Genomic DNA, 22,680 nt, shown 5'->3' on the forward strand with positions numbered 1-22,680 from the left:
GGCAGAAAAAAAGTCAAATGGGACCAACATTTGATTTTTTAAAGTCAAATATTAGAAATTATTAGAGATGAACTTCTTTTTTTCTAAACCCTTTTTAGAAATTGGTAAACATAGATTTTTTAAGAGAAATATTTAGGGAATTCTTGGAAATGCTCTTAATCCCAGTTTGTTTTGGTTTCTCCGCGATCGGGGCAAAATCGCGAGATTTTCATGCAGAATCCGGGGGAATTTGGTGCAAATTCCGCGGGTTTCGGCGGCGCCGGGGTTGTTTGGGAGCTGATTCGGCTCCACCGCCGCCATACTGCGGGGGCGGCGCGGCCCGGTGGTTCAGAACCTCAGTTGGTCTGAGTGGGATACACTGGACTCCGGAGATGGAGTGGAGCCGCTGCTCTCTACTCGCTTCGGCAGGGGGTCTGGGTTGTTTGGACTTTTGGGAGCGTGCACTGGGTTTGTGGGGTGGCTGCGTCGTGTTACTCGTGTGCAGTGTGCTCGTGCTGGCTGGTTTAGCTTTGTTCGATTGACTGTCTGGGCCACGATTGGGTACTTTAGGAAGTTGATTGCCTCCTGATTGGCCTAAACTGTGCTGTTTCATAGGTTAGTTGGAACTTTGTGCTTCGGATCAAGACAGTAGTTGATGCCTGGTACTAATGCACTAGTGGAGGTAGCATTTATGGATGTTGAAAACATAATTCATTTTTTTCGTTTCTAACTCATTATGAAATAAAGGGAAACAGAACACTTTAAATGGAAATTATAAGCAAACTCTGTATTTTTTCATCATCCATTCGTGGTGACGATATCTTGAATAACAACCTCTATATCTCCCTAAGGTCATCACACTGCAAAAACACTCAAAATCGCAGATGATACATTACCCTAAAAGTAGCCTAAAATGGAAATATATTTTTTCCAGAAACAAGATCATTTTTGTGAAATACCAAATTGACCTAGCCACCAGGAAAAAAAAATCTCTCATCCTTCCCTAAATTCGTTAACCAGTTCCCCAGCTTATGATATAAGGATAACCTAATAGCTATCGCCATGTTCGTTTGAGCTTGTTTGGCTTATAAGCGATGGCTGAAAGTACTATTGGCTGGTTTGGTGTGAGAGAAAAATATTGTTCGTTGACTGATAAGCCATGGCTTATAAGCCAAATACGATCAAGCGAACAAGCTGTATATGAGCTATGTTTCATATATATTGTAAACAAGAGATGTTTAATTATTTCACTGAAATCGCATAAACAACAGTTTATTTAGCCACTAATCCGATTCCTTTTTGCCAAGTTATTCTCTGTTGAAACACACCTTGAACTGAAGGAAATTATTTTCAACCTCTAAATAACTTTCTTGGTAGGAGAGGTTTCCTGGTTTACTAGAAACGAGTACATCGACCTGGAAATAGATCATTCATCATTTTATAAGCAGCGTCGTTGCTTACTTTGCAAGTCATGGAAGACTCTTCTTTGTCAAGGAAGAGTGGGAGTTGATTGCGTCATGGTTTTCTCAATATGGTTTGTGACGCAGCTTCTAATATGTAAAGGGAAATTGACATGACAAATGGAACCATAAGGCTAATATAAAAGCTCGTGGACCGTGAGCTGTACCACAAAAGTCTCAATTTCCTCTTCCTATCTTCGAACACGTAGTGCATATTGTTTCTGGTGTAAATAAGCATCAATTTTATTGAAAACTAATTAGACGTTTTATCACGAGCGTGCACGACTTAGGTAATCCAGGATGAGGTGTGACGGGATGGGATGGAGCCATTTTTGTAGGCGTTTGATTGGAAGACAATCAGAGTGAATATCCCACATGAATTATCTAGTAGAATCTAGGGGTGAGCTCGTCCTTGAAACAAGGCTAGACTCGCTTGTCCCTCTTTTCACACCGTGTTGTTCCCAATTTCCCATGAGCGCCGCTCCACCTCACTCACAGCCACCAACGCCGACGTTGGCTTGCCCGGCCCCCAGCCCTAGAGCCTCGGCATACACTTTGCAGACGGGGAATTAACGCAAAATACCAGTCCGACCCGAAAAAAATGTTCTTTGGACTCGTGTGGACAAGCCATGAATGTTTTGGCGTCCTTGTCTATGAAAATCGCAAAAGGCCTACTCCTCTCGTGAACCATATATAGTACCAGTTTAGCTTTTTTCGCACCATGTCTGTCTGTTATCACCCTTTGACTTTTCTGTCGTGTGTAGTTTTCTAGTTGCGCTCCTAATTAAAGTCAAACTTGTTCTGTTGGACTCCTTACTGTTGAAACTATTTTGATAATTCGATTGACAAAACAAAAATATGCTCACCCAGAATTCCTTGTAGGGCCCACCAAATCGCGTGGGAGCTAGGAGAAGCTACTCTTCTATCCACCTCTTGTGAGAGCATGTTTTAAGAATCTACTTCAGTTAAATTATTTTATTTTATCCGGTTTGGTATAAAATAGCTCTAAACATCTGCTGGAGCTGGTGAAGGAGCAGTGTGAAATATGACTTCAGGTCCAGATCAAGGCACACCGTCCCCATATCCCATTGGCAATCAAGCAAAGCATGCTGTCATAGGTTCTCACTTCTTAGGTACTGTTTGATCCTCTAGTTTTTAAGAATTTGGTTTTTTAAAATTGGGTGTGATTCAAACAGGCTAGTTTTTGTCTAATTTCTTGTGTTAGTTTTTGTCAGATTCTTAAAAACCAAGAAGCAGTTGATACCTAGCTTTTGCCAGTTTCTTGTGACCTCGTGAGCAATAAATGAAGCCAGGTTTTTAAAAATTGGGGATCCAAACACCCCACATGTTTTTCTCAGAATCCATATTTTAGAAACTAGAGGCAAAAACTGGTTTTTAAGTGGAAACTCATCAAACAAGGCCCCTTAGCTACGCAGCCCATGGAGCGTTTTTTTTGTGTGACTTAGAACATCTCCGGCAGTTTCCCAATACCTCCCCCTAGCCCCCCATAAAACTGTCATATTGGGAACAGCTATGCTTTTTTTACTCCAACAGTTCCCCAATACCTCTCCCTTTTTTTGGTGGCCACCAATATTTTTCTCATCTTCCCTCAAGGAAAGGGGATACAACTCCCTCAATACCATGGGGACCATCCCAACTACCACTTTTCAGCCATGTTTTCTCTTACACTGTTGTGGAACCCACCTTTCATATGAGTATTGGGAGAGATATATTGGGGTACTGCTGCAGCATCTCCCTCAATAAATCTAGAAGTGATATTAGGTTACCCCAATACCATCTTATTAGGGGAGTTTTATTGGGGGGCTGTTGGAGATGCTCTTACACGGGTTTTGTTGTTGCTCTTTCTTTCTTTTTCGCTACACAAAAGCACATCAATACTGTTAAGAATCAGCCTATTTGTGGATTGGCAGATCCGTTTTTTCTGTTCTTGATCCCAAAAAAAGGCACATAGAAGTTGTAAATATATCCCATCTTCCTCTCCCATCCTCAAGAACAACCCACAAGAACACACGAGAGACAAGTATATGAGGGGAGCCATCTCTTCATTAGTCCATTATAGATGTACATGTAGTCCCTTTATATAGATGCCTTTAGGATATATATGGTATGAGCTCATTAGGGCATATATGGTATGAGCTCATCAATCCTCTAATTGAGGAATTCTTAACACTCCCCCTTGGGCGAATACCATCACAAATACATGTCTCGTTAAAACTCCAAAAAACCCAATGAGAAAAAATATGGAGAAAGAGTACATTATTGTCGCTTAATGCATTTGCACATTGTTGCCTCATTAAAAAACTTACATGAGAAACTTTAGGAAAATTCATCAAGGAAAAAGAGTACAACATATGTCTTCAAGACAAATTGTGACCTTCTGGATCATATCATTTTGAATTCTCTAGAATTCTGATCAAAGGTTAATATTCTAGTGAAGTTCTCCCCCCGATGACAATATCCGTTGAAGTCATTCATTTCCATGGCATTAACCATTATTTGAAAATAAACATAGACATGGATAATGCTAGTGAGATTACACAATTTCCATAGCATTTAGGATTCATGACATTTGTCTCGCTATTCTTCAAGAATATTGAGAATAGAGAATAATGCTGGGAGAAATTTATTATATCATGCATACATCAGGATGCATATTTGTGCACTCTAAAGTTGCACTGACACACATCTTTGAGATGTGACTAATAATCATTATTCTTTATATCATTATAATTTTCTCTATTCATAATAGTGGTGACTCCTTTTTGGGATTGATTCTATATTCTTCAAGAATCTTTATCTTTAATACATAGTAAGATATCACAAAGTCTGTATTTCTAGCATAATGGGGAAAGTATTGCTAGTAACACCAAAATATATATCATATCATATCGATTTTCAGAGGATGCTTCAATTCCAAATTTTTAGGTGGAGAATGCATTATATCACAAGTATATATACACTCGTAGTAAAAGCTCATGAAATGCACATGTGCTTATATGATATACTTTTGTTCCTTTCCGTTCCTCTTTTCATTCTTTCCTCTTAGGTCTTATATGGGTCTTTATTCCTTCCGAGGAATTCACTTATTTTGGTGCATCCAGACTTATAACCATATATTTCTTCAAGAAAAATCCTTCAGGGAGTTGTTATATTTATGGGGCTATCATTTCACATAAAATACAATGTTGCTATAAGATTTCGATGTTGCTCTTCATGGATTTTCAGAATCCCATAACTGCATATTTTAATTCATGCCATTAGCCATTATATAACGGAACATATTTGTAAAACTTATGTCAGAACTGGTCTCTATTCTGACCTTTTGAACTATCGCTTTTCACCACCCATTATTCAATGATGACCCATAATTATCCGAACATCAGGTTCAAGATATCCACTTAGCGATTTTTGGTTCAGCCTTGTAACACCCCTGGTGTTATGAGCTTGCTTAGCACCAAGATTTAGGTCCGAGAAGGATTAGCCTAACAAGTTTCTAGGTTTTAAAAATTTATAACGCACGTGAGGCGAAAAATAATTTCTAGGAACAAGGATCAAACATAACTTGTATTTAGTACTTAAATAAAAATTGAAATACAAGTTTAGTAGAGGGTAATGTGACTTTAACTTTTGAAAAATAGATGTTGTTAACTAGTGTTTTGGGAGCTCAAAAATCAAATTTGACGTTAAGATAAGCTCTTTTCGTTAAGTCGACAAATACTTGAACTATTGTTAAAATACCATTTTTTGCGAATTATATTGAGCAAAATAGTTAAATGGTTCTTAAATATTTTGCTCCTACGGGTTAGTATAAGGTATGGACTATTGCATAAAGTATTTATTGGTTGAAGTTAACAAAGTTTAACTCTATTAAAAATTGCAACAAAAGAGTTAATGGTTACTTAGTCTCAATTGAAATCCTTAACTTTCCTAAGTATGGAAAACTAGTAAGACAATGCTATCTTGATATTTAAATTCTAGCTAAAATGTTTAAACACTAGTTGTATGTTTTGGTATTGTTGATTGCATCAAAGTGAGTACATGAGCATGATGTTGGTCGAAGTTGTGTTGGATGTCACGTTGCTCTCGTAAAAATTGTCCAAACCTCCTTAGAATGCGTTGTTGGCGCTCTGTTCGCGAACCGGCACTCCAGTGACGAACCCAAGTTGGCATCCTTGTATCTCCCTCTCTAGTTGCTCTTGGATCATGGTGATTGCTCTACTAGATAGTTGGTATGGTTGGCTTCAGGTTAGTAGAACTGGTTGAACCAGAGTTGAGTTAATTAGCAGCTTTTGCTTCGCTTTAAAATCCGTACACATCACCGCTCGTCATTGCGCGACTCGTGTCTGCAGTCACCACACGCGCTGCCGCTACCTAGCCATTATTGGCCATGGTCGTGTCCATGGCTGGCCTTGCGGGCTACCGGTCATGTGTCGGGTTGAGTTTGGCCTCGACTGCCTCCACGAGCCCGGTCTACGCCGCAGGGCTGCTGCTGCGTGGCCATCACGTGCGTGCTACCATCCAGGCCATGCACAGGCCAAGCCGATGCCGCGGCAGTCGCCGTGTGACTGACGTGGCGTCCGCCTCACTCCTCATTTCACCTACCGCGTCGAGGTTCTAGGCAGGTGTCAATGCCACCGCATCTGGGCCAATGACCTCGGTCGCTGGAGCGATGGTGATGTCCCTCTGTTGTGTTTGCCCCACTAGCCGACGCCAAGGTGCCTGCTCGGGTCTGGTCATGCCATTTCGAGCACTTCGTGCTAAGCCTCGAGGTCTTGTCGTCTGTACGCACAGGCTCGTATTGTTGCCACCATCGAGCGGAGCCATCCATCTTAACTTGCTCGGGTTTGCTCGTGTGCTCTCTCCATGACCGCACGATGTGCTGAACCACCGCTCCCTCCTTCCTCCTAGCACCAGTGGCTTCACCATTCAATTCCTCACTCTAGCGGGTAGCTTAGGAAGTAGGCTAGCCTTATACTTCCCCTCAAGCTTAGTCATGCCCTACCGACCGACAATTTGATGTTTTGCTCGTCGCTGGCCGTGGGCGCTGCCGAATTGGTTGGTTGGGAGGTAAGGCATATAGGAGTGATAACAGTTCAATTGCTCGTAACCTTGAGCTCGGCTTGACTCCCTCTATCCGGTGCTCACACTATTTTGGCTAGGGTGCTCATCGTCGGTGGGGTGACACGTCGGTGTCCATTGTAGAGCGTCGTCGCCCCACTCGGTCACACATGGCCAAATCATTATAGTGCTCCCCTACTTCAACCGTCAGTAGGGCGTACACCATGGTGAGCCATTGATGCGTATCCGCCACTTCTACTCTACCGAGCATACGTAGGCTCGCCAGAACAGTCGCGTCGCCATTGTAGCCCACGATAGTTCACCTTCGAGTCCCTAACCGCCACCCATCCTTACGCATTTAGCTATAGATGGTGGTTGACCCCTTACTTCCATCATAGAACACCTAGGTTGCCCAGCGTAAAATATATGTTTAAGCAATAAAATGCTAAAACACCTTGGGATTTTAAAACTAGAACATTTTTCGAGAAACAACGCCTTATTCGACAACGTGGATACGTAGACTAGTACGTTAGTCATTAAAGCTAGCTCGTTAGCTTGCGGAGCGTAATCGTATTTAGAGTTGTAGTTGTCGTTGATTATTTACGTCTCTGCGTTGCATCCACGTATATCATAATAGGAACAATGATGGATCATGAAGTCGACCAAAGTAGCAGAAAAGATGGTGCCTTGATGATCATGTCACCATGATGGAATGCTAACTTTTGGTTATATCTTACCCAGGCAAGCCCCGGTGCATAGCACCTATTATTCTGCACTTTATCTTATGCTTGTGCATTAAGTTTTAAGGAGTTGAATGAAAACCACTTGCATATATATACCCTTATCCTATGAGTCCTACTAATATGTCAGGATCATGTAGATTGCTATGCTATAGGACCTGGTAAAAGTCGAGTGATTACCTATCACTCGTGAGAGATAGGAAAGATATTATTGTTATTATTATATTACTATCACATGGAATATATATGAATGATAATTGGAGACCAGGCAGAATGGTACTTTGGATCTGGACTTGGTTAGGCATTCCAGCGAGGCTCAGATTGCACTTGTTCCACCTATGTCGATTGAGGACCATCCGTTGCTGTGGATGGTAGTCAGGTCACAGACTTATTATCCTGAGCACATACTTATGGGAGTGGGAAGGCTTGTTGCTCTCTTATCGTGGGTTCTAGCTCTTTCTAGACTGACTGATTGGAGGCGAGGATGGTGGAGGTCTAAGCACCACACTGAGTCTAGGACTCAGGAGTGAGGGCTTGGAGTCCAAGTTTGGACAGGGACCTAGACCCCTTGATAGGAGAGTGGTGGGTTGGTCTTGCTTGTGCCTGAGGTATAAGCGGGGGCGTGTGTTTCGGGGTACTCAGCTATGATACATCGATTCGTGAATCGCCGTATGATACGATATGACTTGGCTATGGTCTAGCACCATAGTAAGAACTAAAACTTGAAAGGTGATAAAATGATTATGATTGCTTACCACCTGCTTGAAAGTAGCATAGGTGCTTACATATAATGGTTAATTAATGAACTAATGATGACTGCTAATAAAATTGAATATAAGGACACACGTTTAGTAATGCTTCCGCAGATACAATAACCCACAAGCCAAATAAGTCTTGCATATCTTTGGAGTCTTTTATTTTTCTCCTGTCGGGTAAGTCTTGCTGAGTACAATCGAGTACTCAGGGTTTTATTCCCCTGTTGTAGGTGGTCGAAGGATACTTAGAGCTGACTCTTGTGTGGGAAAACCTCCTGGTGGGCTCAGCGAGGATTCCTTTCGCTCTACGACCGTAGTGTTTATTTATAGCCCTCATAAAATATTTTTGTAAGAAAAGATGTAAAATCTACTAGCATCTCTTGTATATAAATGTCCGCTATGTTAATACTCCACCATGTCATTAAATTAATCCTGCTTCCTCTGTAACTCTGATAACATTGTTATATTCCGCTGTTATAATAAATTGAGGTAATATTCTGTTACTATAATAAAGTGATGTAAGAAATGACTTAAGAATGTTGTAAGCTTTATTCTCTCATTTATGATCCTGATGGAAAAATGTGGATTTTTGAGTTCTCCCTTGGGGTATGCTCGATGGAACTACGTAGTTTAGTGCCCTCTCTTGGGTACTTAGTGTCTAATGGAAAGCAAGTACTCCCGAGAGGCATTAGATTAGGCGGTTCTGCCTCAGGACACCCCTAGTGTTACAAGCCTCAACTGCATGTTTCATTTGACCCGATATGAGAGCTTCAAGCACTCTTGCCATGGACTTTGTTTTGGATCTGTGTTCTCACAAAGAGACTCATTTAGCAATTATAGAGGCAAACAAGTGTCAACACATATTTCTGACTTTAAACATCTTAATAATGATCTTCGTTATTTCCCAAAACAATAGATCCATTGTTGTTCCATTTTCCTAGCTTCATAGTACGCGCGCATTGCTAGGATTTTTATCTCCAGGATGAACCTCATCATGAGGTAACTCACCAGTAGGGTGATTTCTCTACAGGAGTAAGAGAGGAGTTTTATCACGCATGATGCGAGTTTGCTTCATGAGCATATGCTTTTGACTTAGGCCTCTAGATCTTATTTGTAGGCGTCCCCGCATAATTTGATCAAAATGCCCATGTCAAATAAGGAGTTGCTATGGCACTATGGCTTTGTGCTTTGCATTCGCCTGTGGTTCACGCCGGCCATGACCCACGTCTCCCCATACTCTTTTCTGCGCCCTTGTCGGACCCTTGCCCTGTAGCCATATTAGTCATTAATGGCCTCAAACATCGCTCGCCTTGAATGCATGAAAAAGTCGGTCGATTCATGTGTAGTGGCCCCATGCAGGTACCGAAGGTGGACTACGCTAGGACCACTAACCGCTCTGCCATTATAAGCAGGGCCTGGCCTAGCCATTGGTACCACCACTCAGTGCACTCTAGCTCACCTAGCCCTTCCTTTTGAACAAGCTATTCGCTTAATCCTTCCTTGCAACCACCCACCAGGAATGTCAAGAGCCTGGGTTAGTAGTTACTGCCTAAACACTGAGGGTTTTCCCAAAATCCTATATGCCACTCTGCAAAAGCTCAGAGTCAAAGATCATCCCAGGTATGAGGGCTATGAGTATGAAAAGCATGGCACTGAGCGATGTGAAGTTACCATCTATATTGGGAAGAGTGAGGAGTTCCCTAACGTCATTGAGGCCAAGAATGTGACCACAATCGGGGTTCGCTTCGTCGACACCTACCAAGTTGTGGCCCACAAAACCTTGCGGTATCTTTGCCAGATCAATGAAGAGCCTATTGCTCATACCCCCATGAGATTCTTTCCACCTTTGGAAAAGAATCGACGAGCATGGAGGGCTCATATGGAGGCTTTGTAGGGGCGGGATGCACAAGGAGACAGTTCAACCATGGTGCACTTGACCATGTACCTGCTTGCTCTGGATGAACAGTATGACCAGCAAGCCTCGGAGTTGAGGAAGTGCCTCTGGTGAGCCGAGGAAGCCGAGATCTTCTCTAGAATGCTTGTAGGGTCTAGATGGCAAACTAGAGGGGGGTGAATAGTCCTTTCTAGAACTTTAATCATGCCGGCTAACCGAAACAAATACAAAATTAAAACAAACCTATGCCACTAGTATTTTAAGCAATGAGGGAGCTCCTACACATGCTAGTAAGCAAAAGCACAAAGTCATCTAAGCTCACTAGCAATGCTCAATAACAAGGCAACCAATGCCAAATTAGAGAGCGCAAATACTTAGCTACACAAACTAAGCAATATGACTAACAAGGTTATACAAAACAAATTAGCCACGTAAGGGAGCTACTTCTATGCTACACAAAGCAAAAAGGTAACTAGTGAGCTACATAAGTAAACTAATTACAAGAGCAACTACACAAGCATAATGTATATGAAAGTAATCACTTGTGTAAGGGGATTGCAAACCAATGGGAAGAATAATGTTGACACTGTGATTTTTCTCCCGAGGTTCACATGCTTACCAACATGATATGTCCCTGTTGTGTCGACTACTCACTTGGTGGTTCAGCGGCTAATTGGCATCACCCGCCAAGCCCACACGTCAGGCACCGCAAGAACCTACCCTAAAAGTGAGGGTAGCTCAATGACACGCTCAACTAGATTTGCTCTTCGCAGCTCCCGTGGGGTGAGCACAATGCCCCTCACAAAGCTCTTCTCCGAAGCACCGTACAAGCTTCTTGTGGGCTTCGACGGAGACCACCACCAAGCCATCTAGGAGGTGGCAACCTCCAAGAGTAACAAGCACCATCAGCTTGCAACTCGATCACCTAGTGCCACTTGATGCAACCTCACGATGCAATCGCACTAAAATCGCTCACTCACTCGATCAGATGAACACTATCAAGCTCAAGTGAGTTAGAGGGCTCCCAAGCACTACCACATAAGCCACCAAGGCTCTAGTGTGCTCAGCTCTACTAAGCTACCGGCCAAAGGCTGACCACCACTTCTATTTATAGCCCCACGGGCTAAAATAGCCGTTACCCCTTCACTGGGCATTTTTCGAGATGACCGGACATGTCGGTTAGATCGACTGGATGCACCCTACCAGTGTCTGATCACGCTACGCCATCCACGTGTCGCTCTGCATTCAACTGGAGTCGCTCGATCAGACGCGCATCGTGAGAATGACCAGACACTGCTATGCCTAAGTGCGGTCATTTCCAGAGAGCTCCCTGAGCCTCTGTTTTGTGATCGGACACGTCCGTTCCTGCATGACTGGATGCAGACTAGCCAGAGTGTGGTTGTTTCCAGAGAGCTCCCCGAGCCTCTATTTTGCGACCAAACATGTCAGGTCAGTCACGATCGGACATAGAACCTGAGTCTAATCATTCTTTGACTACCATGCATCACTGCTGTTCCTCACGCCACCACATCAGCATACGTTAGCACTGACCAGACGTTGCTCCTGCGCATCAGGTCACTTCTTTGCCTAGTGTCCGGTCAAAGACCGACGCCTGCGCACTCTCTGCTGCCATTGACCAGACACGCCGGTCTAGCCAAGGCCAGCGTCCAGTCACTCACAGTGACACCTTCTTGCCTCTGTTTCTTCACCGAGTTGATCCTCATCAACTCCAACTTCTTCTCGTTTGCAAATGTGCCAACACCACCAAGTGTACATCACTATGTGTATGTGTGTTAGCTTTTCACAAACATTTTCCAAAGGAGTTAACCACTCAACTTGCCACGCCACTCGATCCTAGCAACGATGCAAAGTTAGATCACTCGAGTGGCACTAGATGACTGATATGCAAACAAGTTTGCCCCTCTTGATAGTACGGCCATATATCCTAAACCCGGTCATAAACTTCTCCAGACGCCTATGACTGGTGAAATGAAATGCCCTAGGTTATACCTTTGCCATGCGCATTCCATTCCATCTCCTCTATTGTTGATGCAACACATGCACCAACCAATCACCAAATGATATAATCCACTTTATATCATCATGTGACCGTATTGGTTTATCGATCTTGACTTCACTTGCTTTTCACTGTTGCCTTCATCCATCGGTGCCAAGTCTTGCTCAAGCTTCACTGCCATGCGGTCCATCACTCTAAAGCCTCCGACTTGCCTTTCACACTTGCAACCGGTCCATCAAGCCAAGTCATGTCTTAATCTTCTCCACCTTGATCAAATGACTCCATGTCATGTCTCATGTGCAATAAGCTCCTTCATCATCACATGTGTGAGCTTTGCAACATCTTTGAGCCATCATCACTGTCATGGCATATGTTGCTCACACACATATACCTATGGACTAATCACCTGTGTATCTCACTAAAACACATTAGTCCACCTAAGGTTGTCTCTCAATTACCAAAACTAAACAAGGACCTTTTAATCTCCCCCTTTTTGGTAATTGATGACAACGCTACAAAGATATGAAAATTAAGCTCATTTCAAGCTAGCACTTCACACAAGTGTAAATTGCCAACTTGATTTGGATTTTATGCCACTTATCCAACATTTAAGCTCTATGTTAAGATTTGGATAAGCATCATAAAACCTGACTTGGTAGTGATAGCTCCCCCTACATGTGTGCTCAAATGATTTGGTTTCAAGTTTGCACACATGCATAAATATGGAAGTTGTGGGAGTGTTATCACTACTAAGTGATGCTAAGGTGTATAGAATAACCTTTGAAGCATGATACCAATTGGAGTTGCACTTTTAACACCATCCTTAGCATCATGAGTAGCTAGACAACAAAAAACACTAGAAACCCCGTGAGATTAACATTATAAGCAAGATTCTAGTACCACGTGTAAAAATATGAGTCTAGCTACCATTCTATGTATGCTACTTATCAAATCATCATTCAAATTCTACAACTAGCATACACCACACAAGCATGCATATTGAATTTAAAAGCTAATGCAAGCAAGCACATGAATATGCACATATCAAATGCAATCAATCAAACTTCATGAGCTTGCTCCACCTACTTGTGTGCTTCTCTTGTCCAAGAATTTTGATCCTTTCACATCCTTCAATGTTGCTCCCTCTTTGTCCATGTCCATGTCCAACTTCTACTTCTTTGTATTAATTTCTCTCAAAGCTTTCATATCTCCTCAATCTATCCCCAAAGCTTTCACAATCTAATCTCTCCCAAAGCAAAGCTTTCATATCTTTGTACAATATCTCTCCCTTTGTCATTAATTTCCATAAAAGGTGTGCTTCTCATTGATGCAAAGATTTGTATTTGGGGTAGATGGTTGAGGCTTGAATCTTGCATTTTTTTATGGACATCACTTGATTGTTGGAATAACACCACTTGTATAGCTTCTTGAGATACCACACATAGGATCTTTGACCTTGATACCAATTTATGGGACACCTCCCCCTATGTGATAGCATGGGTCATCCATTTGATAAACTTGAGCTCTTGTAGGTGAGAGATGCATTCTTCATTTGATGATCACTTAAAGTTGAGGATCACTTGTGGAACCATTATTTTGCATGATTGTTACCACGTGTAGATGTGATACCACTTGAAAGAATTTTTTAGTATGGAACCACTTGTTGGATTTATTAATAAAAACTATTTCTTGAACCTTTGCTATCTTCATGAGTACCACTTATAGGATATCACTTGTGAGTTGATCTAGACATTACTTGTGAATTCTTGATGAAATACATGAGTCTAGATACCACTTGAAACAAACAAACTAGATATCCATTTGCATTGTTGTCTTATGCTTATATTCTTGTTATTTATCATGAGCTTCTAAGTTGACTTGAACTAAATTAATTTGCCTAAGCTTTCAAGTTCGGTTTGAACCAATGACAAGCTTCTTCACAACTCTTACAAGGGTTATCTTGCTAATGTTGTACTTGTCACTTGTTGGCAATCTAAATTAAATCAAGTACTTGGGTTTACTAGCTTATGAACAAATTCATATACTAACCTCTAGATCAACTAATCATTTCAAGCAATAGTGGTAGGCTATGAATTTAAACATTTCATTTGTTATTCATGATCCTATGAAGCATGTACTATATGCACTAATCGTATACTAGTAAGGGATGAAATGATCATGCATATTACAATGATACCTTTGCTATGTTGGAGTAGAGGATAGTCACATAGATTCCAATTCATTACTCCAATAGCAATGTAAAGTCCAATTATAAGCTTGGTGAAGACCAATAGATACCATTTTAAATTTCATTCTTCACCCATATGAAATGAATACCACTTATGATCAAGTGCACTATCTTGTTGTGGTTAGCTTGCTTCATCTTTTGATCAATACTTGCATGAGAGAACTATTTGGAGTACCACTTGAATTGCCATGACTAGTTCTCTTTTGGGTGTTGCTTGCTTTTCTTGATCAACCCTTTTGATTGCTTCAACTAAGCATCTCAAATGTTCCTCGGATCACCACTTCCATGTTAGTCTTCCAAGTACCATACTTGGTTTACCTACACATAGGCAGCAAGCCCCTACACTAGGGAGAAGTGACCTCTCTCTAAGAACTATTTTTTACACTTACTTGAAATAACTTAATTGATTGATCCAAGTGATGGACTTAACTTGATGAGTAACCTTGACTCCTTCTTTAAGTCCTTTTCTTTCTACTTATTTAAGTCTTATATTCTTTCTACCAAATGATTTCCAATAGTCATTATAACTTAAACTTCATATTCGTCTTGAATTTGATATTGATCTTCCAATTTGAGTACCAAATGTGTACAAAGTACACTTCACAATCAAATTGCCTTGTACTCTTTGCTTGTCATACTTCTAGATCATCTCAAAACCAAACTTAGGTGCCTCAATCACTTATAAAAACATGTTTCCAACTTGAGGACCTTTTAATTAAAGTGACTCAAAATAGATCCAATAATTTCCACTTTTCTGGCAGATTCTGTATTCTTCAAAGAAAAATCCATATCTCCCAAAGTATAGATCCAAATACCACAAAATTTGGTGCAAATGTGCTTCACTAAGTTATATAGCAGCTATAAAAATTTGAGCTTTATTTGACTTCTAGATTGCTACAAGATTTCAATTCTTCCACCACTGCTACATGCTGAAAACTGATGCACTATAACTAACAAGATCCACTCAAAAACTGAAGCATCTCTTATCCCATTCTCATGAAATTTGTACAGCATCTTATACCATAAGTCTAGAGCATGTACACCAATTTTTATGCCAATCCAATAAGTTTTGATCACTCATATATGGCTAAAATCACAGCTAGCTTAGATTCTCAATTATAGGACATATTTCAACTATTGAGCTAAACTTTATCAAATATGAATCAAACTTAAAACTAACTTGTTTGAATACTTTTACAAGACATAAATCCATTCAATTCACTCACTAAAAGTCATCTCATGAATTTATCCAACACAAATCAATCCAAACTTGATTACTAAGCAATTATCCATTCAATCATCTTATAGCAAACAACATTGCATATTTATCCAATTCAATCAACTCATATGCACCCAAATGAAATGATCAACAAGAGATATACCTTGATTAGCTCAAGATCATCCAACTAGCAAGATTCAACTCAAATAATTTTGCAAGCCATCAAATAATCTAATAAATCACCAACAATTTGAATTATAGCACTTGTATGATGTAGCACATTTGGACTTTACTCAATTATCATGGCATTGAGTTTGGATGTGCACTAGGCTTCATAACTTGATTCAACACATGATGAACAAGGAGAAACCCATTGAATCAAGCCTCCAATGCCAATGGTACCTACAATCAATCATCCACTTTTTGATGGTACCCAAACTAGTTTGGGTCCTCTCAAGTTAGGAGCAACATACTTAGTCAAAGCCTTAGTATGAGTAGCGGGATGTTTTACAATAGCAACCATAGAGGTACCATTACCATCTTTCCTAAGTATAGAATCATTGTTAATTGAAATAGGCTTAGGAGTGTTACCTAGGGGACATGAATGTGCCATGTGTCCCTTTTTCCGGCATGAGTAACACTTTCTCTTTGATTGAGCCTTCTTTTCCTTACTCATGTGGTGCTTCCCATTGTCTTGCCTCTCATGGATTGCTTGAGCCTTCTTATCAAGCTTGATAGGACACTTAGAGGCAAAGTGTCCCGTATTTCCACACTTGAAGTACTTGATGTGAGCATAATCTTTCTTCTCATCTTCATTCTTGCTCATCATCTTAGCATCTTGAGTTTGCATTGGATACCTTGCCTTTTCACCCCTTCTTGTTTTCTTCTTCTTCTTTATCAAGTCACCACCATCTTCATGATAGATCTTGACTTGCTCTTGGGGTGTTTTCTCTTACTCAACTTGTGGCTTTGGTTGATGCTCTTTTAGTTGCTTCATTAGTTGCTTGGTTGGGCACATTGAGGTAAGATGACCCCAAGTGTGGCACTTGAAGCACTTCACATGCTTTAGCCTCTCTTCTTCCTTCATCTTCTTGAGCTTCTCAATGTTTGGGCAACCATTTGCAAGATGCCCCGCTTCATGACACCGGTAGCACATGGTATGAGAGAGCTTCCTTTGTTGTAGCTTCTTCATCTTTCTTTCTATCTTTCTTTCACCATTTGTTATCTTCTTTTTTAAGCCAAGGCCACACTTGTCACCATAGTTTCTTTGAGTCTTCAATATATGCTCAAAGGTGACTTTTGAGTTATTGCACCTCTCTAGCTTGTTGCTCAAATTCGTCACTTTATTTTTGAGCTCATTGTTCTCCTTCAAAAGGTTAGTCTCACAAGGCATAGAGGTAGAACAAGCATCTATTTATGAAGAGCATGGCATCTAATAAATCATCACAAGAGGTGGATACATGCTTTTTCCCTATATCACAAGAGTTAGTCACATGTTGCAATTGATCATTTGACTCATGTGATGAGCTCTCATTATTTTTAAGTTTCTTTGTAAACACTTTAATGAGAGAAGCATGTTGTTCTAATAATTCTTCATGAGATACACGTAGTGTCTCATGATTCAATTTTAGCTCACAATGTGAAGATTTAAGAACATCAAGTAATTTCTTATGTTCTTCATAAGAGTTCTTTAGAAATGAGTTTTCATTTTCCAATTTCAATGTTTTAGCTTTCTCATTTTCTAAAGACATGGTCATACTAGCAAGTCTACTAACAAGCTCATCATATGAATCAACATGATCAACCACATTAGCATTTGATACCTTGGTGTCACCTTGTGACATGAAGCAATGTGGTGATGTAGGAGAGCTTGTAGTAGCAATGTCATCCGGGCATGATCCATCATCATAACCATCAAGTGTGCATGGGGTAGCATCATCATTTACATCACTTGTGGCATCATCAATCTTATCAAGTGAACTTGTAGTGGATCGATCATTAGAAAACAACATCCTCAAGTTGTGGTCATGCCCAACATCCTCATGTGCCACTTTCTTGGGTTCATCCTCCTTGAACTTGCCATCATCCCATGTGAAGGAATCACCAAAGGTGCGATTGATGGACTCCCATATCTCACGAGCGGTTCTCATGTAGTTTACTTGTTTCATCAAATCAAAACTCAATGCATCCATTAGAAAACAACAAGCATGTGCATCAAGTTCATAGAGAACTCTTTGAGCTTTGGTGAGATTTCTATGGTCCAAGACATGAGTGAGACCACTAGTGACAATCCACTAAAACTTATGTCCTTTTACATTAAAATGATCAAGTATGTGATTTTTCTAATGTGTAAAGTTTGTGCCATAAAAAATGTATGTCTCACAAACATCTAGCCCACTAGACACCATCCTCTCGGGTCGGTGAAGACCACAAATGAGAGACCTAGCTCTGATACCACTTGTAGGGTCTAGATGGTGGATTAGAGGGGGGGTGAATAGTCCTTTCTAAAACTTTAATCGCATTGGCTAAACAAAACAAATGCAGAATTAAAACAATCGGTCTAGCCAAGACTACACCCCTCTATCAAAGTTCATAAGCACCTTATAAAGATCCTAATTAGGCAACAAAGGTGCCGGGCTAGCTAGAGCTCACCTATCTAATTTTAGGAGCAAGGTCACATAAATCTATGCCACTAGTATTTTAAGCAACGAGAGAGCTCCTACACATGCTAGTAAGCAAAAGCATAAAGTCACCTAAGCTTACTAGCAATGCTCAATAATAAGGCAACCAATACCAAATTAGAGAGCTCAAATACTTATCTATACAAACTAAGCAACATAACTAACAAGGTTACACAAACTAAATTAGCCACGCAAGGGAGCTACTTCTATGCTACACAAGCAAGAAGGTAACTAGTGAGCTACACAAGCAAACTAATTACAAGAGCAACTACACAAGCACAATGTATATGAAAGTAATCACAAGCTTGTGTAAGAGGATTGCAAACCAACGAAAAGAACAATGTTGACATGGTGATTTTTCTCCCGAGGTTCACGTGCTTACCAACACGATACGTCCCCGTTGTGTCGACCGCTCACTTGGTGGTTCGGCGGCTAATTGGCATCACCTGCCAAGCCCACACGTCGGGCACCGCAAGAACCTACCCCGAAAGTGAGGGTTGCTCAATGACACATTCAACTAGAGTTGCTCTTCGTGGCTCCCGCAGAGCGAGCACAATTCCCCTCACAAAGCTCTTCTCTGGAGCACTGCACAAGCTTCTTGTGGGCTTCAACAGAGACCACCACCAACCCATCTAGGAGGTGGCAACCTCCAAGAGTAACAAGCACCACCGGTTTGCAACTCAATCACCTAATACCACTCGATGCAACCTCATGATGCAATCGCACTAGAATCGCTCACTCACTCGATTGGATGAACACTATCAAGCTCAAGTGAGTTAGAGGGCTCCCAAGCACTACCACATAAGCCACCAATGCTCTAGTGTGCTCAGCTCTATTAAGTTGTCGACCAAAGGTGGACCACCACTTCTATTTATAGCCCCATGGGCTAAAATAGTCTTTACCCCTTCACTGGGCGTTTTTTGGGATGACCGGACGCGTCGGTCAGATCGACCGGACGCACCCTGCCAGTGTCCGATCATGCTACGCCGTCCACGTGTCGCTCTACGTTCAACCAGAGCCACTCGATCTCAACGGTTAAGTTGTGACCAGACGTACACTGCAAGGATGATCAGACGCTGCTATGCCTAAGTCCAGTCATTTCCAGAGAGCTCCTCGAGCCTCTATTTTGTGATCGAACGAGTCCGCTCCTGCATGACCGGATGTAGACCAGCCAGAGTCAGGTCATTTCCAGTGAACTCCCCTAGCCTCTGTTTTGCGATAGTACGCGTTCGTGCCTACACGAGCAAACACAGACCAGCCAGAGTCTGATCGTTTTCAGAGAGCTCCCCGAGCCTCTATTTTGCGACTGGACGCGTTAGGTCAGTCATGATCGGACGCAGAACCCCAGTTCAGCCATTCTCCAACTACCACGTGTCACTGTTGTTCCTCATGCCACCACGTCAGCGTACGTCATCACTGACCGAACGCTGCTCCTGCATGTCAGGTCACTTCTTCGCCCAACATCCAGTCGAAGACCGATGCCTACGCACTCTCTGCTGCCACTGACCGGACACGCTGGTCTAGTCAAGGCCAGCGTCCAGTCACTCACAGTGACACCTTCTCGCCTTCGTTTCTTCATCGAGTTGATTCTCGTCAACTCCAACTTCTTCTCCTTTGCAAATCTGCCAACACCACCAAGTGTACATCGCATGTGTATGTGTGTTAGCTTTTCACAAACATTTTCCAAAGGAGTTAACCACTCAACTTATCATGCCACTCGATCCTAGCAATGATGCAAAGTTAGATCACTCGAGTGGCACTGGATGACCGATATGCAAACAAGTTTGCCCCTCTTGATAGTACAACTATCTATCCTAAACCCGGTCATAAACTTCTCTACACACCTATGATCGGTGAAATAAAATACCCTAGGTTATACCTTTGCCTTGTGCATTCCATTCCATCTCCTCCATTATTGATGCAACACATGCATCAACCAATCACCAAATGATATGATCCACTTCATATCATCACGTGACCGTATTGGTTCATCGATCTTGACTTCACTTGCTTTTCACCGTTGCCTTCGTCCATCGGTGTCAAGTCTTGCTCAAGCTTCAACACCATGCGATCCATCACTCTAAAGCCTCTAACTTGCCCTTCACACTTGCAACCGGTCCATCAAGCCAAGTCATGTCTTGATCTTCTCAACCTTGATCAAATGACTCTATGTCATGTCTCATGTGTAATAAGCTCCTTCATCATCACATGTGTGAGCTTTGCAACATCTTTGAGCCATCATCACCATCATGGCATATATTTCTCACACACATGTACCTATGAACTAATCATATGTGTATCTCACTTAAACACATTAGTCCACCTAAGGTTGTTACTCAATTACCAAAACCAAACAAGGACCTTTTAATGCTCTAGGGGCAGCTTGTTGAACCACATGCTAGTGTGGCAGCCACAGTGAGTCAGGAGACTGCCATGTCAGAAGCCCTAAAGGAGGCTGAACATCAGTGTGCCCATCAATTGGGAGAGGCCTACCTTGTCACCAGGGCCAAGCGTAGGCCGCTGGCCACTGAAAGGCAGGATCTCTTGATCTAGGAGGAAATCCCTATCCACCCGCCAAAAAGAAGGAGAACCTATGTTGCAGTACCGCCAGCACCCCCACCCTCAGAAGTATCAAAAGTAGAACCCTTGTTTCCCCTCACTCAGCCACTGCTAAGAAAGGAGGCAGATCCATTGCCAGGGTGATAGAAGAATCCACTAGGCCTGGGAATGAAGATGTGTGGTTCGACAAAGTAGATTAGTTGCCTTGGGAAGATATACTCATAGTTAGTGGTGTATTTTGTTGCTGTCCTATAGTATTGTAATCTTTCTATTGTATTTCGTTCATAGTTGTTGAGATCGTCTGGTCATAAGGAAGGTGAAGATGTGTCGAGTGGGAGAGTGAGTGCCTATATGTTGTACCTGCATACGGATGTCTGGAATGTGCATTTCATTTATTTCGTTGTGTTTATTGCGTCTATCTACCCTTAGGTCTCATTAGATGTGCTTAGGGTTTTTAAGGGCGATGATAAGTGGGTTACAAGAGAGCCACCATTTAGATGCTAGTAGACTGGCCATGATGGGATAACGTAGGACACTATCAACTAATTGTGGATGTTCCAGCAAAATACTTGAATCTCTTTAAATCAAATCCATTGTGGGATTTGAATTCCTTGTCCCTTGTTGTGAAATGAACCTTTGTTGTCTAAATCTTTCCTTGCAATACTCCTCTAATTCTGTGGTCTATGACCCCACTGCCTTCATTGCGTGTAAGTTGGTAATAGTTGCCTGATTAATAGCTTATGGTGCCGCGATGAAACCGAGGGCCCTGTGGAACAGCTGCCACATGGTGACGCTGCTCGGCACGCGCTGGTATCGAGGTTGTTGACCAAGTACCTTTACCAAGTTACACGGCCGTACCGCTTTTGATACAAAATATTCTTCTTGGAAATATTCAAGTGTTCAAACGAGAAATCCACAATGGGTTGATGAAGTAGTGTCCCCTCAAAGAAAACAAGAGAATGTGTTTTTGGAGGAAGAATGCATATCGCGATCTTAGTTCATACAAAGGTTGGCGCATATTATGGACAAGGAAGGGAAGGAAAAGAAAAGCAACACAGAAAAGTTAGTCCTTGGGAAGGCGAGAGTGATTGGAAAAGCCTGAGTGGATGTCATGTCTCGAGCACTATGTCCATCTCACCCGCACTATGCACGCCAGGTCACTTTTGCCACGTGCCCTGTGGACGTTGTTAGTGTTAGGGACCACTAGCACCCTGTCCTCACGTAACCACGGCATTATGCCACTTCCACTATACTCGTGCACTATGCGCTTCCCATTTTCTCGGCATCCTATCGGCTCTTGATCCTTGCCCTCACCCCCATACCAGATCCCCTCTTGTTTTCCTCTTTTGGGGACACGGCCGCCCGCACGCCTCCCTCATCAAGTGAACCCTCTCCTCTCATTTTTCCTACCCCCACTCAAGCTCGCACTAGGAGCGCACCATGGCCAACACTGCACCACCACCTCCATCCACCAAGCTATAAGATGCCACCTTGTGCACCTCTCTTTCGTCCTTATCCCCCTCACATCCAAAGTAGAGCTACGAGATCCAGTTGTCATTCATGGAACTAGGTTCGTTAGTCAGAGGTGATTGTATAATCTGAGAAGAAGAAGGGATCTAGTTTATGTCAAAGAAGTTCAAGTCTACCTTTGATTAGTTTGGTCTTAGGGTTCACGATATTTGAGTTCTCAGTCTCTTGTTTCTAGATCTGTTGGACATACGCCATGTTTTGGATAACCATTTTCTTGTGGTTTCTCCATTGTCCGCGTCTATCTCGACTTCTAGATTAAGCATTGGTTGTACTAGGTTGCTCTTAACCATGTATCTCTAAATTTTGGTGTGGTTTAGTGTTCGGCGTCGTGTAATCTTCCGTGTAATTTTAGATCTGTGAAGTGTAATCATATTTTCCCTTTCTGATTCTTATTTCAAATCTCGGGATGAGATTTTTTTAAGGGGGCAAGATTGTAACACCCTAATGTTACGAGCTTGCTTAGCACCGAGATTTAGGTCCGAGAAGGATTAGCCTAACAAGTTTCTAGGTTTTAAAAAT

This window comes from Miscanthus floridulus, chromosome 17, assembly GCF_019320115.1.
Source record: "Miscanthus floridulus cultivar M001 chromosome 17, ASM1932011v1, whole genome shotgun sequence".
NCBI classification, from domain to species: domain Eukaryota; kingdom Viridiplantae; phylum Streptophyta; class Magnoliopsida; order Poales; family Poaceae; genus Miscanthus; species Miscanthus floridulus.